This window comes from Vulpes vulpes, chromosome 5, assembly GCF_048418805.1.
Source record: "Vulpes vulpes isolate BD-2025 chromosome 5, VulVul3, whole genome shotgun sequence".
In the NCBI taxonomy this organism is placed as follows: Eukaryota; Metazoa; Chordata; class Mammalia; order Carnivora; family Canidae; genus Vulpes; species Vulpes vulpes.
Genome location: NC_132784.1, coordinates 65,052,812 through 65,073,168, shown reverse-complemented (window position 1 = coordinate 65,073,168; position 20,357 = coordinate 65,052,812). Strand labels below are relative to the sequence as shown.

The 20,357-nt window shown below is 46.8% G+C and overlaps 1 long non-coding RNA gene across 1 annotated transcript in view; it reads left to right on the top strand.

Moving 5' to 3' along the window:
* Window positions 1–20,357, top strand: part of LOC112924250 (uncharacterized) — a 38,157-nt gene that overhangs the window by 7,453 nt on the left and 10,347 nt on the right. The window contains exon 5 of the long non-coding RNA XR_012001882.1: window positions 20,028–20,189. This is a non-coding gene — a long non-coding RNA (uncharacterized lncRNA). The remainder of the gene's footprint in view (window positions 1–20,027; window positions 20,190–20,357) is intronic.

Genomic DNA, 20,357 nt, shown 5'->3' with positions numbered 1-20,357 from the left:
TTCGGCCCAGGGTGTGATCCTGGAGTCCTGTGATCTAGTCCCACATTGGGCTGCCTGCATGGAGCCTGCTTCTCCCTCTGCCTCTGTCTCTGCTTATCTCTCTTTCTGTGTTTCTCATGAATATATAAATAAAATCTTTTTTTAAAAAGTGAGAAGATCTGACCATATTGTGCCCATATAGCAACTCTTGCTGCCTATTCTGTGTTTCTTTCAGCTGTGACCTATGCTCTCCATTTGGCCAGCACCCACTAGCCTGGGGTCCATGCCCACCTCCGAAGGTGCTTGAGTTTGTATCTCTCAGCCACAAGCTGGTCCAGCTTGATGATAGGCTGTGTTTGTGCATTTAATCCTGTGTCAAGCCCAGGCTTCACTAATGGTTAAATACTCTTCTATGAACTTTAAAGAATACAATATAAAAATAACATGTTTTGTGGGGGGTTTTTTTCCCTTCATACTGTGGGAACTGAGAAAAAAATAATTACCCACTCACACTTGAGTGCCCACAGGAGGCGGGTTACATACAGGTAGTACAGGACAAAGGTGAATGGTCAGAGTTCCTGAAACTAGCACCAGATAAAAGGAAATATCAAGCATACCATGGCAAATGGCAGGCATAATGGCAGCTATACAAATCATGCTGTGATTTTTTTTCTGCTGAATTTGTTCAGTAATTAATTATTTGCTTGAATTTTGAACTGTGTACTTTAGACATATTATAAGGAAGCTTTTGGGAAAATACGTGTGCACATATGCATGTGTGTGGGCTGTGGGTGGGCCATAGCTTACATTCCATAGCTTGGAATTCTCTGCAGAAGTTCAATTTCAAAATATTATTTTTTAAGTTTAATGATTTATTACATATTTGAAAACATGTTTCTGTAAAATTAACATGAGTCACAGGTTGGCAAACAGGTATTTTTCCATATTAAATATTGTGTTATGTCTAGGATGTAATAACTCCCATGACAGTGGTCAGGTTGGACAAATGACAGACTTTATGCTTGTGTGTTTGTCTTCCATTTGTAAACTACACTTAGAGACACAGCTTCAAACAAGTATAAAAAAAAGACCTGACAGCAGAGCTTCAGGAGTTTGACTCCCCCTTTTTTTTTTTTAAGATTTTATTTATTTATTCATGAGAGACTCAGAGAGTGAGGCAGAGACATAGGCAGAGGGAGAAGCAGGCTCCCTATGGGGAACCTAATGCAGAACTTGATCACAGGACCCCAGGATCATGACCTAGCCAAAGGCAGACACTCAACCACTGAGCCACCCAGGCACCCGCAGGAGTTTGACTCCTAATCCCTGTTCTTTGTGTGTTACCAGACAAATTTCCTTCATGCCTGGCCACCTGATTCAGGAACTAGGGAAAGGCAGCTGTTGCTGCTGAGAATGAACTTTTCAGAGGCCACTGAGGTACCAATCTGGGATGGCCATTGATTCTCAGAGGTTCACTGTCCATCTTAAAGGGTCATCTATGTAATCAAACCACAATGACCCAACTCTCAATAAGCCAGCCCTGCAAGCTTTTCCCTGGGACCTAGACATAACTGTACAAGATTCATACTGCATATCAATTCAGTCTGTGGAGCCATTTGTACACAGTTATACTGGACTTGTCAGGCCACACTGCTGTTCCTTGGACTTTGACCCCTACCCAGCACAATATCCTTCCTCCTTTCCCTCCTCCTCAGAGACTCCCTGCCCCCAACATACACACCCAGGGTGGGACCCCAGTGTGTGTTGGATGAACAGTTCTTAAGTTCATTCTTGTCTGTAACACTCAGCATCCATTGTTTCTTATTTATATCATATAGACAAGGGCCCAGTACTAGGTATTTAACACCATGGGATTCATTTGTGAACAAGGTGGCACTTTGTTACAGTACTAGATAGACTGGTATTTTCTCTCAGTCACATTATAATTTTATTTTTGTAGTGTGGCTTAAAAACCTCAGGCTCCCCCAAAGATCAGCCAAGTGCATGGTAAAATTCTACTTATTCATTTAACAGATATGTATTAGACATCTATTATTTGTTAGGCACCATGTCAGATGTCAGGATTAAACAGAGGACAAAACTCACAAATATCCCTGTTCTCTTGGAGCTTATGCTGTGACAGAAGGAGACAGGAAAAGTGTGTCAATATGTAATTTGAGCTAAGAATTTTTTTTTTTTTTTGAGCTAAGAATTTTGAAGAAAAACCAAGCAGGATAGGGAGAGAGAATGATCCAAGGCGGGGGGCGGGGGGGCTGCTCTTTGAGATAGGGTGGCTAGGAAGGCCTTTCTGATGAGGTGACTCTTGTAGCAGAGTCCAGAAGATGAAGAAGAGTGGTTTGAAGGAAGTCCTTCCCTGGGGTGGGGGGGTGGCTTGGAGTGGGGGCAGAGGTGCGCAGGGGACAGATCCTTCAAGTGGCGAGTGGCCTGGCCTGTTTGAGAAATAATAAGAAGTCACCAACTGAACTCCTGGACTCCACTGTTTTCTCGTCTGCAAGTCCATGGGCTTGTTGGGAGGAACAGATGAAATCATTTATAGAAATAATTATATCAACCATCAAGCACTGTGTCAAAGTTCTCTTTGTATTGACTTTATCACATTTTTGTAGAGTGTCTAAATCATCAGGATTATAATTATTATATTACAACTCTGCCCTTTCATTTTTCTATTATTGTGATGAAATTTATATAACATATAATTATCCATTTTAAAGTGTACAATCCAGTGATATTTAGTACATTCACACTCTTGTGCAACTACCACCCCTATCTAGTTTCAAACTTTTTCATCACCCCGCTCTTATGTTTTTCATATTTATGTTACCACTCTTGAGAAAAGATCCCCCCCCACCACCACCAATATCTGACTTTGTCCTCCTGTTTCTGGCTGGTGTTCACCGGTTCCTATGACTCATCCGTGTGTTTATTCAACAGATATTTATGGAGCATCTACTATGCAGTAGGTATGCTAGGTAGGTACTACTGAGGCTACAACAGTGACAAAGGACATACAGGTTCTTGCATTTAGGGGACTCATAATCTAGTGGGGATTTAGACATTGAGGATACAATTACTAGGAAATTTTTTTTTTAATTTTATTTATTTATGATAGTCACACAGAGAGAGAGAGAGAGAGAGAGGCAGAGGCACAGGCAGAAGGAGAAGCAGGCTCCATGCACCGGGAGCCCGATGTGGGATTCGATCCCGGGTCTCCAGGATCGCGCCCTGGGCCAAAGACAGGCGCTAAACCGCTGCGCCACCGAGGGATCCCCAATTACTAGGAAATTAAATTAGATGCTTAAATGAAAAAATGCTTTGAAAATTGTGTTTAAAACATTTGTGGAATTTTTTAAAAATTTAAAAATATTTTATTTATTATTTGAGAAAAAGAGAAAGAACAAGTGTGTAAGAGCAAGCAGGGGGGATGGAGAAGGGCAAGCAGACTCCACATTGAGCTCAGAACCTGATGCCGGGCTCAACCTCAGGTTCCTGAGATCATGACCTGACTGAAATCAAATGAGCCACCCAGGAGCCCCAATATTTGTGGAATTATTAAAGCTACCAGCAGTGAGATGCCACTAGCTAGTAATGCTTAGGCTAACGTAACCATATTGTTTTTATAATTGTGCGCTTAGTTCAGAGACTATGGAAAGAAAGATCACCTCAGGGAAGTGATCTGGTTTATATTAGGGCAAAGAGCCGGGAGGTAGGTTAAGGTAAAAGCAGTGGTACCTTCATTCATTTCCTCCTGATATCAATCTATTGAGATATGCAAGGATAGCTATTGTTAACACTGCTCCCATTTTATGATGTGGAAATGGAGACTTGGAACACTGTGCCTTGCCACATGCCACCTGGTGGGGATTTTATTTTGCTTTAGCCCTCTGTCTGGTAAAGCTGAAAAGCATTTTGCCCAGTAGGGGTCAGTAATGGTTGGAAGAAAACAGGGTTGGTTTGTATCCACCCAGCCCACTTGGTGTGCTCCCAGCCTTCCAGGAGAAGGCGCTGCTAGGCTGGCCTTGGAGTTGCCTCACCAGACTTCCTGGGTCCTGCTCTCCTGCAGCAACCCCCCCCCCCCACTTCTCTCCCCCTACTCCACCCCACCCCCACCCTGACTCATGACCCAGGAAGCTCTCAGCACCCTCAGGCCTTTCTTGCACACTGATGTGTACATCTGTGTTTTCCTAGATGATTGTTTCTTAATCACACTATGAAATAACAAATCACAGCTGGGAACCCAAGTCACCTCAGTGATGAGCTAGTGATCACCAAAACCTAGGTACAGCCCGCTGGAGCAGGGAGCCACAAAAACTGCTAGCTTGGTCCTCGTTAGCCACGTGGTCCAGCAGTGCCATGGCAGTGCCAACACTGCACGTCTGTCATGTAGGCGCAATCGTCAGATTTCTTTAGGCAAGGTGACCTGGCAGCATTTCCACCCCACCCACAGCTAGTTTCGCTTTCCTAATGTTGTTAAAAAGTGCCTTCTACCTGAAGTAGGGTGGTTGAACAGGTTCCAACTTTTTACTTAGTTTTTTAATATGGCCATTTGTTTGAGATCTTTTCCTCTTAGTGGATCTCTTCCCCGTATTCTCAGCAAGATGCCTATGACTGTCCTCTTTGGCATTTGTCCAAAGTCCAGGTTCTGATAGCTTTGGGTCTCTGGTTTAATTTTAACCATACACTCTTCTTTTAGAATAATTACTTTTTAATCTTGAAAGAGCCAGTCTGATTCAGAGCAGTAACATCTCCTGCCCGGGAATGAATAGACACAGTTTTGGTCATGTACTGCTAACCTCTCTCTTTTTAAAAGGGGAGACTGGTTTGGTGGGATAAAAGGGAAATGAAAATTGTGGATAGGGCAGTTTGAAGGAATATTTGAATGTCTGCTTTAATCAATCTTATGAATACCAGGTGTCCAAGGAGAGTGGGCTGAGTCGAGCACTGAGGGACAAGATGATTTAGAGGCCCCAAGTGGGGCCCAAGGCTGAATGCAGCAGAGAATTACTTTTTTTCAGAGCTATCCTATGGGCAGCCATGTGGCCTCAGTTTTCTGGGACAATCTCGGTTTCTGAAAGAGAAGATACACTGGCCCTTTGCCAGTCATGCATCAGACTGCCACCACTTCTCACTTCTGAAAATGTGTTCACCAGACAGGTCTGTGAGCAGTGACAGGTGTTATCTCCTTACCAATGACCTTACCCAGGCAGTGAAGCAGAGTTGGGATCCCCAGAACTCCCTGCACTGGTGGGGATACCACTGATTCCTTTTTAACCTACAATGCAGGTCCTTTGGTAATAATTACCTGTATTTGTAGGACATTAAAGATTTTGATGCAGGGGATCCCTGGGTGGCTGAGCAGTTTAGCTCCTGCCTTCGACCCAGGGCGTGATCCTGGAGACCCGGGATCGAGTCCCACGTCGGGCTCCCTGCATGGAGCCTGCTCCTCCCTCTGCCTGTGTCTGTGCCTCTCTCTCTCTCTCATGAATAAATGGATAAAATCTTAAAAAAAAAAAAAAGATTTTGATGCAGAAAGACAAATCGGTTACCAACCATTTTTGCAGTTTAGGTAGCAAATCTCTTTTTTGGTAATTAAAAAAATATCAAAGATGAAAAGAATATGGGATACACAATGGAGACCAATTCTAGAAAAAATGATTATGCCAGCTGAGGCAAACAAATTTGGGATGACTTCCTCATTTTACAGAATGAATCTGCAGCAGAGATTCATGCTTAGACTTATTTAAATGGGAAGGTCTTCCGGAGCACTTCAGTAGGAGGGAGGACGGAAAAACTGGATACGATCACAAGCTGTTACCAGTGGAAGATGAGTTGTACATGGAAATAAAGGGTCTGATTACCCAGCGAGTCAGTAGGGGCTGAGGCTTCCCTTTAGAAAAATCTGACCTTGTGCAGACTCTTTGAAGGGCAGGTGCAGAAAGCCAGGAATAGCTACACTGGCCTGATTGGTTCCACAAAACCTCCTGACCGTGTCTTCCATAGCTCCTTGCTGCTGGGCTTACTGGGTCACAACACACCATGAACGTCAGACCAGCACACTTATTGGTTAGATTCGATGCACGTAAGGAAAAAGTTCATCCACTTGTGACCTAATCTGGCATAGCATCAGAACCTGGTGCTTCCCATTTCTCTCACCTCTGGAAGGGTACTGAAGAAGAAAAGTGCAAGTTTCACGTGCCTAGAGGAAAACAATTCATATGGATATAAATTAAAAAAAAAATAAAAAGGGAGAAGAAATCCAAGCTAATCTGAGATTTTGATCACCACTATGAAGGTGTTTCTGTTTCATCATTCAGTTTCTAGCACGGCCTCCAGCTCAGACCTGTGCCACGGTGTCTCAGGAACCTCCTTCCCTGCTCAGGCCCTCTCCCTGCCCCCTGGGTGCAGTTACTCATTTGAACCTGGGTTGCAACATTCCAAGACACATCCCTCTTTCCTGATTCCTCCCCATGTACCTACCAAAGGCAGAGGTGTTGGGGTTGCACTCTCAGGAGGAGGCTAGACTTCCTGAATGGCGCTGTCACCCCCTAGGAAGGACTTCTATTTGGTGATTCTCCTTGAGGAGCCCTGGGAGGTAACTGGTTGGGTGCTGATTCTATTGGGAGAGAGCACAGATGTAGGTGCCTAGCTAGTGGAGCTAAATTAGCCCAGGGAAGGGCGGGTCTGTGTCTCCAACTGGTGTGAGGCTGGCAGGGTAGCAACAGGGACTTATGCACCATGAATTCTTAGGATGTTATGAAGATTTTTCCAAGATTCCCTTGTCTTAAGGTTTTTTTTTTTTAATTTTTATTTATTTATGGTAGTCACACACACAGAGAGAGAGAGAGAGAGAGAGAGGCAGAGACACAGGCAGAGGGAGAAGCAGGCTCCATGCACCGGGAGCCTGACGTGGGATTCGATCCCGGGTCTCCAGGATCGGGCCCTGGGCCAAAGGCAGGTGCTAAACCGCTGCACCACCCAGGGATTCCTGTCTTAAGGTTTTTACTCATCCAACTAGCACCCACAGGATTGAGGCTTTCCCTTTGTCTTGGTGATATCCTCAGAATCACAGGAAAACTCAGGAGAATGATGGAATCTGAAAAATAAAAAACTCACGGAGGAGGCTTAGTGTATTGGGGTAGATATCAGAAATTGTGGGACATTGTGGGGTGGCTGTGGACTAAGGAGTCCATTTTGAGGTGTGAGGAGAACATTTCTGTGTTATCAGTGAGATATTTCCTCTAATCTCGGAGAGAAAGGAATGGAATCAAGGGCTTGGGTTGGAATACATGTAGTTGACCTAATTATAAGGTTAGCTGTCTGTTTAATTAATAGATAGTTCTCTGGTGTGGGTTAGCAAGGTCATGTTAGCCCTGGATATTAGCAGTGCTGTCCTAGGGCTCTGGAAAATCGGTGACAAAGTATTCAGCTTCAGGCTTATTTTATCTCAGCCTCCAGGCAGGCATGGATCAGAAATAGAGTAAAATATTGAAGCAGCATCCCAAATATTGGTTCTGAAAAAACAAACTGACTGGAAAGGGCAAGCATCTTGGATTCAGTCAGGGTAGCCATCCCCAGATGAATGATGTCACCCATGTGTGCCTCTTGGGAGCACCCATGGCTGTTTTGGATTTGTAGTCCTATGTGGGCCAGCAGTGCTGACAGGGTTGTTCCTGTGTTAGACCTACCTTGTCAGCAGGACACTGTTTATATGATTCGTCTGCCACATTGTGGCACATTATGCACAATCTCTTTCAAGTTCAATTAAATTAATGTTTAGAAATACTGTAGGCAGAAAAGGCCAGAAAGCACTGTAGCAAACAATGATTACTGAAATTAAAACACTTTGAACTAGAGCATTAGAGGATGTTGTGAATTTGTAGGAGTTAACCAGGATGGGTACCATCTCTTATGAGAAACATGTAAGTCTCCTAAGGATCTCGGGGCCATTTAAGCAGTATTTCGGATACCTAGAGTCAGACCAAGGATCAAACGTCACAGAGCACCTTTGAACACCAGGAGTTATCTCCCTCTACAAAACCCTGGGGACCGAATCCTTTAGGTTAGTTGCTTGTGTGGGTGGATGAAGAAGCTCTGGGGAAGACGTCCTTGGAGAATATTCTGGAGGAAATGTTCAGGGCTGAGCAACCTATAGCAGCCTCTTTGATGTCAAGAGTGAAGTAGTTGAACCCCTGACCTCACTACAAGATATGAAGAGTCACTCCAAATTTATAAGCTCATTAAACTTGTATTTTGGACTGTCTACATGTCCGGCTTTAGAAAAAACACATAGAATGCTCCAGCCACACCTTCTCAAACCACTTAGCTGAATTTTTGTTCTAATTACTCTAGCAAGCGTCTCTGTTATTTACAAAGTTTGAGGAACGCAGGACAGGGAGTATTTGTGCTTTGGTACGCTTTCTAACACAGGGGGTCAAGTTCAGCCTTCTTTTGAAGTCAGTCTGAACTGTCAGATTACCAGAGACCACCAGAGTAGAGGACCCCCACCCCCAACACACACACAATCAGCTGTCTCATTTGCTATGACCAAGGGCCAGTGTCCACATTTTTAGGTTTGTATGTACTTCTTTTTTTTTTTAATTAAATTTAATTTTTTGAAAAGTAGGCTCCATACCCAGCATGAAACCCATCATGGGGTTCAATCCCATGACCCTGAGATCATGACCTGAGCTGAAACTAAGAGTAAGATGCTCAACCAACTGAGCCACCCGTAGGTGCCCCATTCACTTTGTTTTGATGAAATGAGAAGGCTCTACCCTTTTCCTTCCTTCTTTCTTTCCTTGGATATGAATAAGATCCATGGAATAAAAGTGATAAAGTGTTTTGAATTACTCCAAGAGTGCAACCTGACTCACTACTACCCTTGGATCACTTCACATTCCCCACAGTCTAGGGCTTCCATCTGCTACCCTGGGGGTGCTGCCCAAGAAAAAGCAAGAGGGGCTAGGTCTCAGCACCACATAGTACTATTGGTGGGAGCTGCTCATTCCTGACCTTGGCATCAACACTCTTATCTCTAGAAATAGGATAAATGGTAGTTCAGGCACTGTGTCTCCTCCTCGTGGGGCCTTCAGTCACCTCCAGTGTGACTTGCCAGGCTAGATATTACCTGCCTCTATTCCAGGAACTACTAAAAGGTAGACTCTAGGTGGAATGATCTGGGTGGAACCTGGGAACCTGGGATGCACTCTCACAAGATGTTTTCAAATAAAAGGCAGCAGGGAAATGGTGAGCTCTGCTCCCTTGTGTGTTGAGATGTCAGAACTCTGCTGGGAGGGCACAGTGAAGTCCTATCTTCCCCGAGAGCTTTTGCTCAGAACAGCCAGTTAGCCTGGGATTAGGGAATGGCAAAGTAACTGCAAGCCCTGTAAGCTAGTTATTGTTGTCTTCTTAAGGCCGATAATGGTGTGACCTGCTGCAGATAGGAGTGTTGTGGAAGTTCATTTTTGGCTTGGGCCCTTTCCAGACTGGCTCTTCTTGGGTAGTGGATCTTCACTAGCCTGTGTTCTTTAGGGATGCTCCAGCCTCTCCTTTACCCTGAACCATCTTCCCTCATGGGTCATAAAGGAGTTAGATTTCTTGTAAGAAGAATATTAAATCTGTGTGACCCAGAGAGGAGGAACCACTCTCCTTCTAAGGGCTATCCATCCACGGGAGAGCCTCAAGGAACAAAGGGATCTTCTAGAGACAATGTGTGTGTGTGTGTGTGTGTGTGTGTGTTGGGGGGCTGTTGCAAGAGGAGACTCTGGAGTGAGCCTAGAGGCCACATAACTCTTGTTGAGAGGAGCCTGGCAGTGGTGGAGGGAGGAAAGAGAAACAGCAGAGGTTAAGAGAGATTGAGACAATGGAACAGAGGCCACGGAATGTGCAAGTGGAGAAGTTTGATTTTGCTAATTAAAAGATTAACTAAAAGGAAATATGGCATTTATTTAGTTGCCAAAAGGTGTTCTCAGCAGAAACAAATGTATCAAACTCTGCCTTGGGGATTGACAAAGGTTTAGTAGCCAAGGTCTTCAAAAGGAGAAAGACAGCAAGCCTTGCAGCTATAGATGGGTCATCTCTGTGCTTCTGTCACCAAAATTTGCCAGTTTGATATCAAGTGACTCTTAGTGTTTATATGTGCAAGTTTGTGCTATTAGATTGTCTTCTGAGCAATTTTGAGTTTTAAGAAAACATTGGCAAGGTCAATAACCAACAATTTCAGGAGTCTAGGTTCCACCCCAGCCTTCTCAGGGAAGATGAGGTCCTTCTTCCTACCCTTCACCATGTGGCACTCCTGTCATCCTTCTGCCAGGACACTTGCCCTTCCTCAGGAGAGCTGGACTCCTGCCCAGACTTTTGTAAATGTGTACATGTGTGTGCGTCCGTGGGGAAGGGAGAGGGAGGAGAGAGTTCTGCCCTCTGTGGTGGTTGCCACCAGTCAGTGGAAGGCTTCGAGCTGAGGCAAGGTGAAGCAAGAGTGACACCAAGTGCCAAGAATAGGAGCTTGCTATGGCATCAAATGGTGTTTTCTCTCCTCAAATTATGGGAGCAGAAAGGCTTAGTTCTTGTCTGCAGCATTTACCTCAGACAGAGGGTGACAAGAGCCCTCAGAGGCTGGTTTGATGTCCATATTCCACTCTGTTCATTTAGATGAAAGGGAATTATATGCAGAATTGGGGCTTTGAGGGGGCAACTGGGTGGCTCAGGTGGTTGAGCATTGGACTCTTGGTTTTGGCTCAGGTTATGATCTCAGGTCATGATCAGCATGATCAGCATCCTGGGATAGAGCCCCATGTGAGGCTCCCTCCTCATCAGAGAGTCTGTTTCCCCCCTCTCCCCTACCCCTCCCCATTGCTCATGCTGTCTCTCTAAAATAAATAAATAAATAAAAAAAAAAAAAAAAGAATTGGGGCTTTGAATCGATTTTTTTTTTTTTAAGTCAAGTTGAGATGTTTTGTTGGCTAGAACATGATGCAGAGATCCAGGTTGCCATTTCCACCCCAAGCTGATCCTTCAGCTTCTTTTGGAGAATAAAGACCACAGGTGGGCCCTCCTTGCTGGTGACAGAGAGCTGTCAGGTTACTGAGGCAAGTGGTTGGTACCCTGGGTATGTAGGGAACAACCCACTTTGCTTGTTCAAAAAACACCACTGACCTACTTCTCTGTGTTCTAGAGGCTGCTCCTGACTCAGGTTCTTGAGGGCTAGGAATTCACCCCATTAAGTGAGTGGGGAAGTAGGATGCATATTCTTAAGAAACGACCCTCAGGGAGGGCCTGGGCACTTCAGTCGGGGGACAGAGAATTCTGTGGGCTGCTTAGAGAGGATCTCCCCTGGTGCAGGCTGGACTTGCAGTGACAGCCCTTCCTCAAACACCTTCCCCCGGGGAGGAATATGGCCAAGTTGGTATTTGCCTTCTGGCCAGTCCTTGTTCTCAGCTTGGAGCCTACTTGGTTTCTTACCTTCTTGGGAGATAGGAGGAAATAGATTTGTTTGTCCAGGTGCCACCAGTCCAATGACGAATTCAGGCACATGAGTGTCTTCAGGGCGTAGTATCAGATCTGGTCCCCCCTGATGTCTCTATTCTTGATCTGGGTGTGCTGTAAACAGCAGGTTGATTCAAAACTGGGAGGCATTGGGAAACCCTTTGGGTAGGAGATTTCGAAATGAGATTTAGACTGGAAAAAAAAACAGTGGGGTGAGGTTCTAAGGAATAAAAGAGACAGAGAACACTCCCATCCTGGCTCTTGGCTGGATAGCGGGAATACAAAGAGTCTAGAAAAGCCCAGAGTGGAAGGGAGCTGGACAGGAAAAGCCCAGCTGGACAGAAAAGCCCAGCTGGACAGGAACACATGGCCGTCCTTCACTCCCCCCCCCCCCGCCCCACTGACTAGAACACACGTTCAGCCTAGGACATGTAAACACCAGCAAGGTACAGATAGATCAGAGGGCCCCACAGAAGTGACAGGGGCCTGGGGAGCAGAGGAGCAGAGTTGGCAGGAGGATTAAGAGAAAAACTTAGGGGATCCCTGGGTGGTGCAGTGGTTTAGCACCTGCCTTTGGCCCAGGGCGTGATCCTGGAGACCCGGGATCGAATCCTGCTTCTCCCTCTGCCTATGTCTCTGCCTCTCTCTCTCTCTCTCTCTCTCTCTCTCTCTGTGTGTGTGTGTGTGTGTGTGACTATCATAAATAAATAAAAATTTAAAAAGAGAGAGAAAAACTTAGTTACAGAAAGATTTGAAAAGGCTTGTTGGGTCATTGAGGAGAGGACTAGGTGAAGCAAGGGGTAAAAAAGCTCGTGAACCCAAACTTCAGTAAGCCCTGCAGGAGGGGACCAGTGGGCTCTAGCTCAGAATACCCCAGGACGGGGTGGCTCCAAGTGGTGGGTGCCTCTGACATGAAGAGCACAGAAGAAGATGCCACCTGGATCCAGAACCACATAAGGTGGCCATGGGAGGACGGAGAGGGAAACCTGACAAACAAGGAGAGGAAGAGCAATGAAACCAACTCCAAAGAAGAAAAGGAGGTAAACAGAAGGAAAGGGCAGGCCGGGTGGCTCAGCAATTTAGCACCACCTTCGGCCCAGGACATGATCCTGGAGACCCAGGATTGAGTTCCACGTCAGGCTCCTTGCATGAGACCTGCTCCTCCCTCTGCCTGTGTCTCTCTGCCTCTCTCTCTCATTCTGTCTCTCGTGGATAAATAAATAGAATCTTTAAAAAAAAAAAAAACAAAAACAGAAGGAAAGGTAGGAGGGGCATTCTAGAAGAAGCAAGAAAGGAAGAGTGAAGATCCTGCTCCTCATCTTAAGGCCTTGGAGTGGTGCGGGCAAGATGGAGTCACCAAATGTGATCAGCCCTTGGAAAGCTTGTCATCTGATCAATAAATCCCTTTCATCTAGTGGGATGAAGAAAGTGGTGCTCTTTGAGGGTGTACGTTTGGCACCATACTGCGTAAAAAACATGCATGGCACTAGAAGTACCAGCTACTCAGTTATGAATGAGAGGGGTTTATGATTCATGAGCGTGCCTACCACCTCCACCCAGAAGCCATGACTTCCCTCGTCTCGTGCAGGGTGGGGACTCATCTAACCAGAATCACCACCCAGCCTCTCCCAGTCTCCTTAGATGACAAGCTGTGGCATCCTTGGTCCACCCAACTCAGCCCCCAAGCATCTTGCCAAAACATGAGTAAACAAGTACAGGTAAAGGGAGTCACAGACCTCTCCACTTTGGGCTGTTTCTCCTCTTTGCCAGTGCCCAGCACGATGCTAGCCAGGAATTTCTTATCACAGGCTATGTATTCTTTCCTTAGAGGGTAGTCAGAAGATCTCCAAACACCTTCCTCTGAGCTCAGAATAAGTTTATCTTCTTTTTGTTTTTGTATTCTATTACCATGGACCAGGACATCAGTTTGCCTAAGACACATGGGAAAATTGGCCCTCACCTCCTGCATATCCAGGATTCTCAACAGCCCACGTGAACTTGACCGGTTTGCAGTTGGCCTGCTTTCCTGCTGAGGCTGAGGGAGAGATGATGGATGTTATTAAGGACAACATCTAAAAAAAAAAAAAAAAAAAAAAGGACAACATCTAACATTTGTTTAGGGATTTATACCTCACAAAGCAAATAATTATCTTATTTAATCCACACAATAATCCTGTGTTACTGTTACTTCCACTTTATAGACGTTGAGTCTCAGAAAGATAAAGTATCTTCCTCAGTGACAACTGGTAGACCTAAGATCCCTTCTCATTCTCTAACTACAAATCCTCTGGCCTCTCTCTACAAGGTCGTGGGCCCCTAAAGATTTCAGAATTAACATCAAAATTGCAATTCCTATCAAAAAGAACACCCCCCTCCCCCCAGTTCTGCAGCCTGAGTGACCTCCAACATCAGCCATCCTCAAACCCATTCATATCCTACCCGTATTTCCACAATCACCAGGTGGGAGAGACTTGCCACTTCTTGGAGAAGAGTTCATACAAACATAATGATTTGTACATTTCCTCTGTCAAAGACTCTTTCAAAGTTACCAAAAAAAATTTTTTTTCCAAAAAATTTTCATTGCAAAATCAAAATGGGATCATCGTAGGAAAAGTACAAAATATAGAAAAATAAACAAGACAATAAAATCATAATTCTACCCTTGAGTAATGACTTAGTACTATGAACGCTTTGTTTAGTCTTCTGTAAATTTTATGATGTACACGTGGACTTACTTGTGTTTACCAAAATGTAAAATGCTCCTACCCATAACACTGTTTTGGAATCTGCTTTTTAAACTTAATATACTGCAAACATTTTCCTGTTAGTAAATATTTTTATAACATATTTATGGATATGTAATATTTCATTATAGTTCTTAATGGTACTCTAGAGTTATATATTTAGATTGTTCCTATTTTTTCATTATTATGACCAATTTTATGATAGACTCCTGGATCTAATTTTAATTTTCATTTCTTTGATTATGAATGAAGTTGAATTTTTTCATATGATTTTTATCATTTGAAGCTCGTTCATGAATAGCCCATCCATACTATTTACAGGTTTCAATGGTGTGTGTTTATTTATTTTTTTACTTTTTTTTAAATATATTTTTAAATTTTTCTTTATTTATGATAGTCACACAGAGAGAGAGGGAGAGAGGCAGAGACACAGGCAGAGGGAGAAGCAGGCTCCATGCACCGGGAACCCGACGTGGGATTCGATCCCGGGTCTCCAGGATCGCGCCCTGGGCCAAAGGCAGGCGCCAAACCACTGCGCCACCCAGGGATCCCTATTTTTTTACTTTTTTACTGATTTGTAAGAACTCTTTATATTGAGGCTGAAATTGTATCTGCTAAAAACTCATTTACATCATATTTCAATGCACCATTTTGAATTTGAATACATACTGACTTTCCCTGACAATCCCAACCAGACCATGGATGCTTTGCTCTTTTTCCTCTACTTTTTCTTTAACAAGTTCCTTCCAAAGTATATTTGGTAAAGGGCTCCTCTTCTTGTGCTCATCCCCACAAGCACCCCCACACACACACCGCCATTCCTCTGCGTAGGACCGGTAAGGGTGGCTCCCATCCCTCCTGCCCTGACCTCCAAAACCTTACTGCCTCCTCCTCTTACCCAGGCCTCTGGCTGGGGGGTCGTGGTGAACCCCCCCACCTCCGCTGTTGCTTAATGCTTCCGAAAACCCTGACACGGGCCTCTCAGAACCCCCAGGGAAAATGGTGACAGAGAGCACTTAGGGAGTATTAGTATTAGAAGAGGATCGTCTTGCGGGGGAGGAAGTATTAGTAGATCTGCTGTGGCAAGAATGAAGAGAAACCCACTCTCCAAGGACCCCTCTTGCTTCTGAGCAAGGCCCTCATGGCAGGGGTGCCCTGGCAGGGAGCCTGCAGTCCTCCTCCAGAGTCCCAGGCGGTCCGCTCCTTTGCCCTGTTATTACCGCTGGCAGGTTTGTTTGTGCCTCTGGCAACAGGGACGCAAGTCCTACCAGTTCTCCTGGTGTCCTGCCACACAGCCTCCTGCTTGGGGAGGAGGAGGGGCCCAGGCCTATTACCTGGAGTACCCCCTCCACCCAGAGCAGAGAGAGCAGAGGCGGGGGAGGCCCTAGGCAGGAGCCGGCTGGACAGGACAAGCCCAGGTGGTGAGGACAGGAGGAGTTTCTTCCCTGCCCAGATCAGTACCTTGGAAAACTGGGGCTGTAGGGAGGAGGTCAGGGTACACACGGGGGCGGCGGGCAGATGTTGGGAGTTCACATCAGAGCTCCCTTGGGTTTGGACCGCCCTGACCTGCTCTCACTCCCCTGAGTGTCTCCCCTCCAACCCTTTCTCCTGGTTTGGCATGTTTGGGAGATGGCTGTGGCTGTGACTTGAACGGGAACAAGACACCTGGCATGTCTGTGGTAGGAGCTGGATTCTCACACCCTTGGCCTCTGTGGTCTCTGCAGAGGACTTGGGCTTTTTCCCCCTGCAGCTGGGCTTAGGAGTTTCCAGACCTCCTTCATTTTACATTTCCACACACTTTCTGGGAAGACAGTGTGATGCTCGGCATGGGAAGCTGGGGGTTCTAGCCAGGTGTCCGGTGGCCATGGTGACCTTGACAGCACATGACCTCTTTAGGGTTTACTTTCCTCATCTGGACAGACAGCAAGCAACAGTGCTGGCCTTGGGGCTTGTGCCTAGTACACCAGACGGGTGGTAGGTGGGTGTTCAACTGTGTCAGGTTTTCTCCCTCCTTCCCTTTTCTCAACCTACTGATGTGGGTGACATTGGGGAGCTTCAGAGATCTCTGCTTGAGGATGAGACCCTCGGGCCGCCTGGCTCCTTTCCTGCTGTCTTCAGTGCTCACACACTCCTGCGCCTGTCACTTCCCCCTACACGGACCTACCTGCCAGTTCCGTTTCCCCCAGCAGAAGCTGACCCCTGGAGCCCAGGTCCCATGCCTCACTCATCCTAGCAAAGCCAATGCATCAGCACAGTGCTTGACACAAAGTAGGTGCTCAGGATCCAGAGAAGGAATAAAGAACTGAAAGGAAAGGATCTCCCATTTCATAATCATTGAGAATGAGAGAGACAAGAAAGAGCTCAACTTGAAAGTCCAGCAGACCTCAGGTGGAGCCTGGCCTCATCGCTCACCATCCACATGACCTTGAGCAAGATATTTATTCCCCCTGAGCCTCAATTTCTTTGTCTAAAAATAGAACAGTAATAGCTACCTCCTAGGGTCCTTGTGGGGATTAGTGATGATGTCAGAGGGAAGCGAAGCTCGTTGCTGCCTGGTGCATAGTAGGAGCTCACTCAGTGGAAGCAGTGATTAGCTGCTATTACAGGACTGTTGACGTGTATGCCTGAAGCAAACTCGCTTCGAGAGTTCTGGGGTTAGCAGTGAGTAACACCGGAGCTCTGGGGAGCTTCCCTCAGTCTGGTCTCCCACCCGGAATGCCGTGGTCCTTCTCTCAGGAGTGATGAACCAGTTGATGCCAGTGAGCAATGTGGCCTGGCAGCCTGGGCACAGAATAGCTCACCTGGTAGCACTTGCTGGCTCAGATTTCTTCTTCATAGGGGTTGAGGGCACTGACCCTAGGGTCTGAAGTCTGAGGAGAAGTCTGAGGGCTGGTGGTGCCCTCCGTTTGCTACTGAGGCAGGTCACATACATCACAACTGGCTCCCTGCCTCTCTCCTGTGAGCACGTTGTAAGAAAACCTGATCCGCGCTTTACTCTACTCTGAAAGATTGATCAAGGTAGAAGTTCTCACCCAGCTGATATAGAGAGAATAAGTGAGGAATAGAGGAAATCAGTCACTTGATACCCAGCTTTTATATTCAGGAAACAGAACCCGGAAGATCTCATTCTCAATGCACTGCCCTGGCCCAGGACCCAAATCTGCACATCTGCTGGCCTCCTCGCCAGCACTGGCCCCTCGGGGTGGGGGTGTGGGGCAGGGCATGAGCACCACGTGTCATCATCAAGCCCACCACCCAGGAGGAGAGCTGCCAGACAAGAAGGGTGGTCTCAGGGGGAGCACTAAGAGGAGTGGACCTCCTAGCTACAGGAACTCAAAAAGGCTAGCAGGTGCTAGCCTGCAGGATGAGGGATGGAATATCAAAACAGACTCTAGAGGGATCCCTGCGTGGCTCAGCAGTTAGGTGACTGCCTTCGGCCCAGGGCATGATCCTGGAGGCCCGGGATCGAGTCCCACATCGGGGTCCCTGCATGGAGCCTGTTTCTGTCTCTGCCTGTGTCTCTGCCTCTCTCTCTCTCTCTCTCTCTGCCTGTGTCTCTGCCTCTCTCTCTCTCTCTCTCTCTCTGTCTCTCATGAATAAATAAATAAAATCTTAAAAAAAAAAAAAGCAGGCTCTAGAAACTCAGGAAGGGGGCTGGCATAAGGAGCAGAGGAGGGTGCATTGGTCTGGACATGAAGAGGGTGGAACACCCTGGGTCAGGTCCCGAGGGCAATGTGGCCAGGGCCAGAGGCAGGGAGAAGGGGTCTGCTTCCCCTGGCAAATCCAGGTCTCCATCCAGCCCCCCAGCTGGTCTCTTTCCAGGGTTGTCTTTCCCATTTTGTTCTGTTCAGTAACATTTCACTCTGGCTCTGCTTTGTTGGGAATGGTAAACTGGCCTGGGAGTCATAACCACTGCACTTTGGCCTGACATTTTAGAAAGGTGAGTAGAAGAGTCTTGAAGGTTGTTTTGTCCAGCTTTTAGTTCCATGACAGAGTCCTGTTAGAAATTGCTAACAGGGCACCTGGGTGGCTCAGTTGGTTGAGCACCTGCCTTTGGCTCAGGTCATGATCCCAGAGTTCCAGAATCGAGTCCTGCATCAGGCTCCCTGCTCAGTGGGGGACTCTGCTTCTCCCCCTGCCCCTCACTCCACTCATTTTTTTTTTCTCTCTCTTTTTTTTTAAAGATTTTATTTATTTATTCATGAGAGACACAGAGAGAAAGAGAGGTAGAGACACAGGCAGAGGGAGAGACATGGACTCCCTCTATGCAGGGAGTCCCATGCGGGACTGGATCCTAGGTCTCCAGGGTCACGCCCTGGGCTGAAGGCGGTGTTAAACTGCTGAGCCACTGGGGCTGCCCTCTCCCTCTCTCTTTGTGTCTCTCAAGCAAATAAATAAAATCTTTGAAAGAAAGAAATTGCCAACATATGGTTTTCCAGCCCTAGCTCTCTAGTGACAGTGCCCGGGGCTCCACGCCCCCACCCCCATGTAGTCGTCCCATGGGTAAGCCATGCTGGAGCTTAGAGTCTTCTACTCCCCACAGTGGGCTCTGCTCCTGTCTAATCCTCACCTCTGGGCCCAGGTTATACCAGCTGGAATGACCTGGGCTAAGCCTTTCCCTCTGCTTCAAGCCAGGAGCCCTGTAGTTGGTCTTTACCACACACTAAGCAGCTTCTCAGCCTTCGGCCCCTCCCCATCTCCCCAGCAAGGTGTTAGTGAGTCTCTTCAAAGGCCTTCTCAAGATGGGGGCCTAGAGACCTAAAGTCCTGATACCAGGGAGGGACTTTCAAACTCGGGAACCCACCTCATTTTATAGCTGAAGTAACCAGAAAGTGAGGTCATTTGCCCAAGGCCACACGGACAGCATGAGACAGGGCTCAAAGCCATTGACTGGTGACCAGCCCACCATGCAAGGAGGTGATACCAACTCCTTTGTCAGAATCTTGTCTCATCAGCTCTGACTGGCACCTGGGCAGGGTTCAAACCATGCCTCTGGTGTGCTGAGTGAACCAAGCAAGCATCCAGATTGCTGATGGAAATAGTGAGACCCCCGGCCCATACCTTCTCTCTGTGCCTGATCCCACTCTTCCCTCCCCCAAACACCTTCCCCCTGCTCTGTTCTATTCAGATCCCCCGTTTTTTCTCACCCGGCTCAGCTTGGGCTCCACTTTTTCCAAGAAGTCTTTACTCTTTCAGATGCAAAAGACTCCTTTTTGGGTTCCACCACAGTTGTAGTGTGGTCACAGGTGTGTCCTTGGTTATATATTGACTTCCATTCCTCTCTTCTCCCTGCCTGGCCCAGGTGCATTTTCCCAGTCAGTGGAGGCATCTCTACTTTTCCTTTTTCTCTCATGGCACCCATGCTATAGGGGCTGGAGATCATCGTGGGCCCTTGAAATGGGACTGTCTGGCCTGATGCTGCTAGAGAAGGGCTCCTTGGAGAGGTGGCCCATGCTGGAGTCCTTCTAAAGAGTGGGAGAGAGAGTAAAAGCTCCCAGGGAGCCCCAGGAACATTCCCCTGCTTCTCCCCGCCTGCCTTTCTAGAAGCTTCTCCCTGGTTCCTAGCTCCTCCTATTTATACAGCAGTTAATCATTTGGCTTCCCAACAATGGTTTCTGCTCACCTAGGGACAGGTAAAAATAGGATTTGGTTGGCTTGTCATATTGAGAGGCTACTAAAGATAAAAATCCTCTATGCCTGCCTATTTCGAGACATAAGGAGGAGTAGTGGCCCTTTTCAATCATCTGGGCTTCTCACAGGGAGCCTTACAGGTCAGACTCGTGTTTTCCTTTCTCTTCACAGCACTGGGGCACTAACCCTTTTCACACCTCCTGGAACCTCACATCCCAAGCCTGGCAACCACCTCTTCCTCATCCATCTGGAAGGGGCACATTGGAAGAACAGTGAGCTGAGCCTTGGGTATCATAGTACCCAGAGTGATCAGATCTCCCCAGGTGATCCTAGGTAGGTGATAGTGAAGGCCAGTAAATCTCTAAATTTTTGTCTAGTTTGAATTGCCTAGAGGTGCATGCTGCCCCCTGGTCTCTGTAGCAACAGAGCACAAGGTGCTTGGAGCATAGTCCCCGAGCCAGGCTGTCTGGTTCACATCCCAGTTCCACCAGTCAGTCAGGA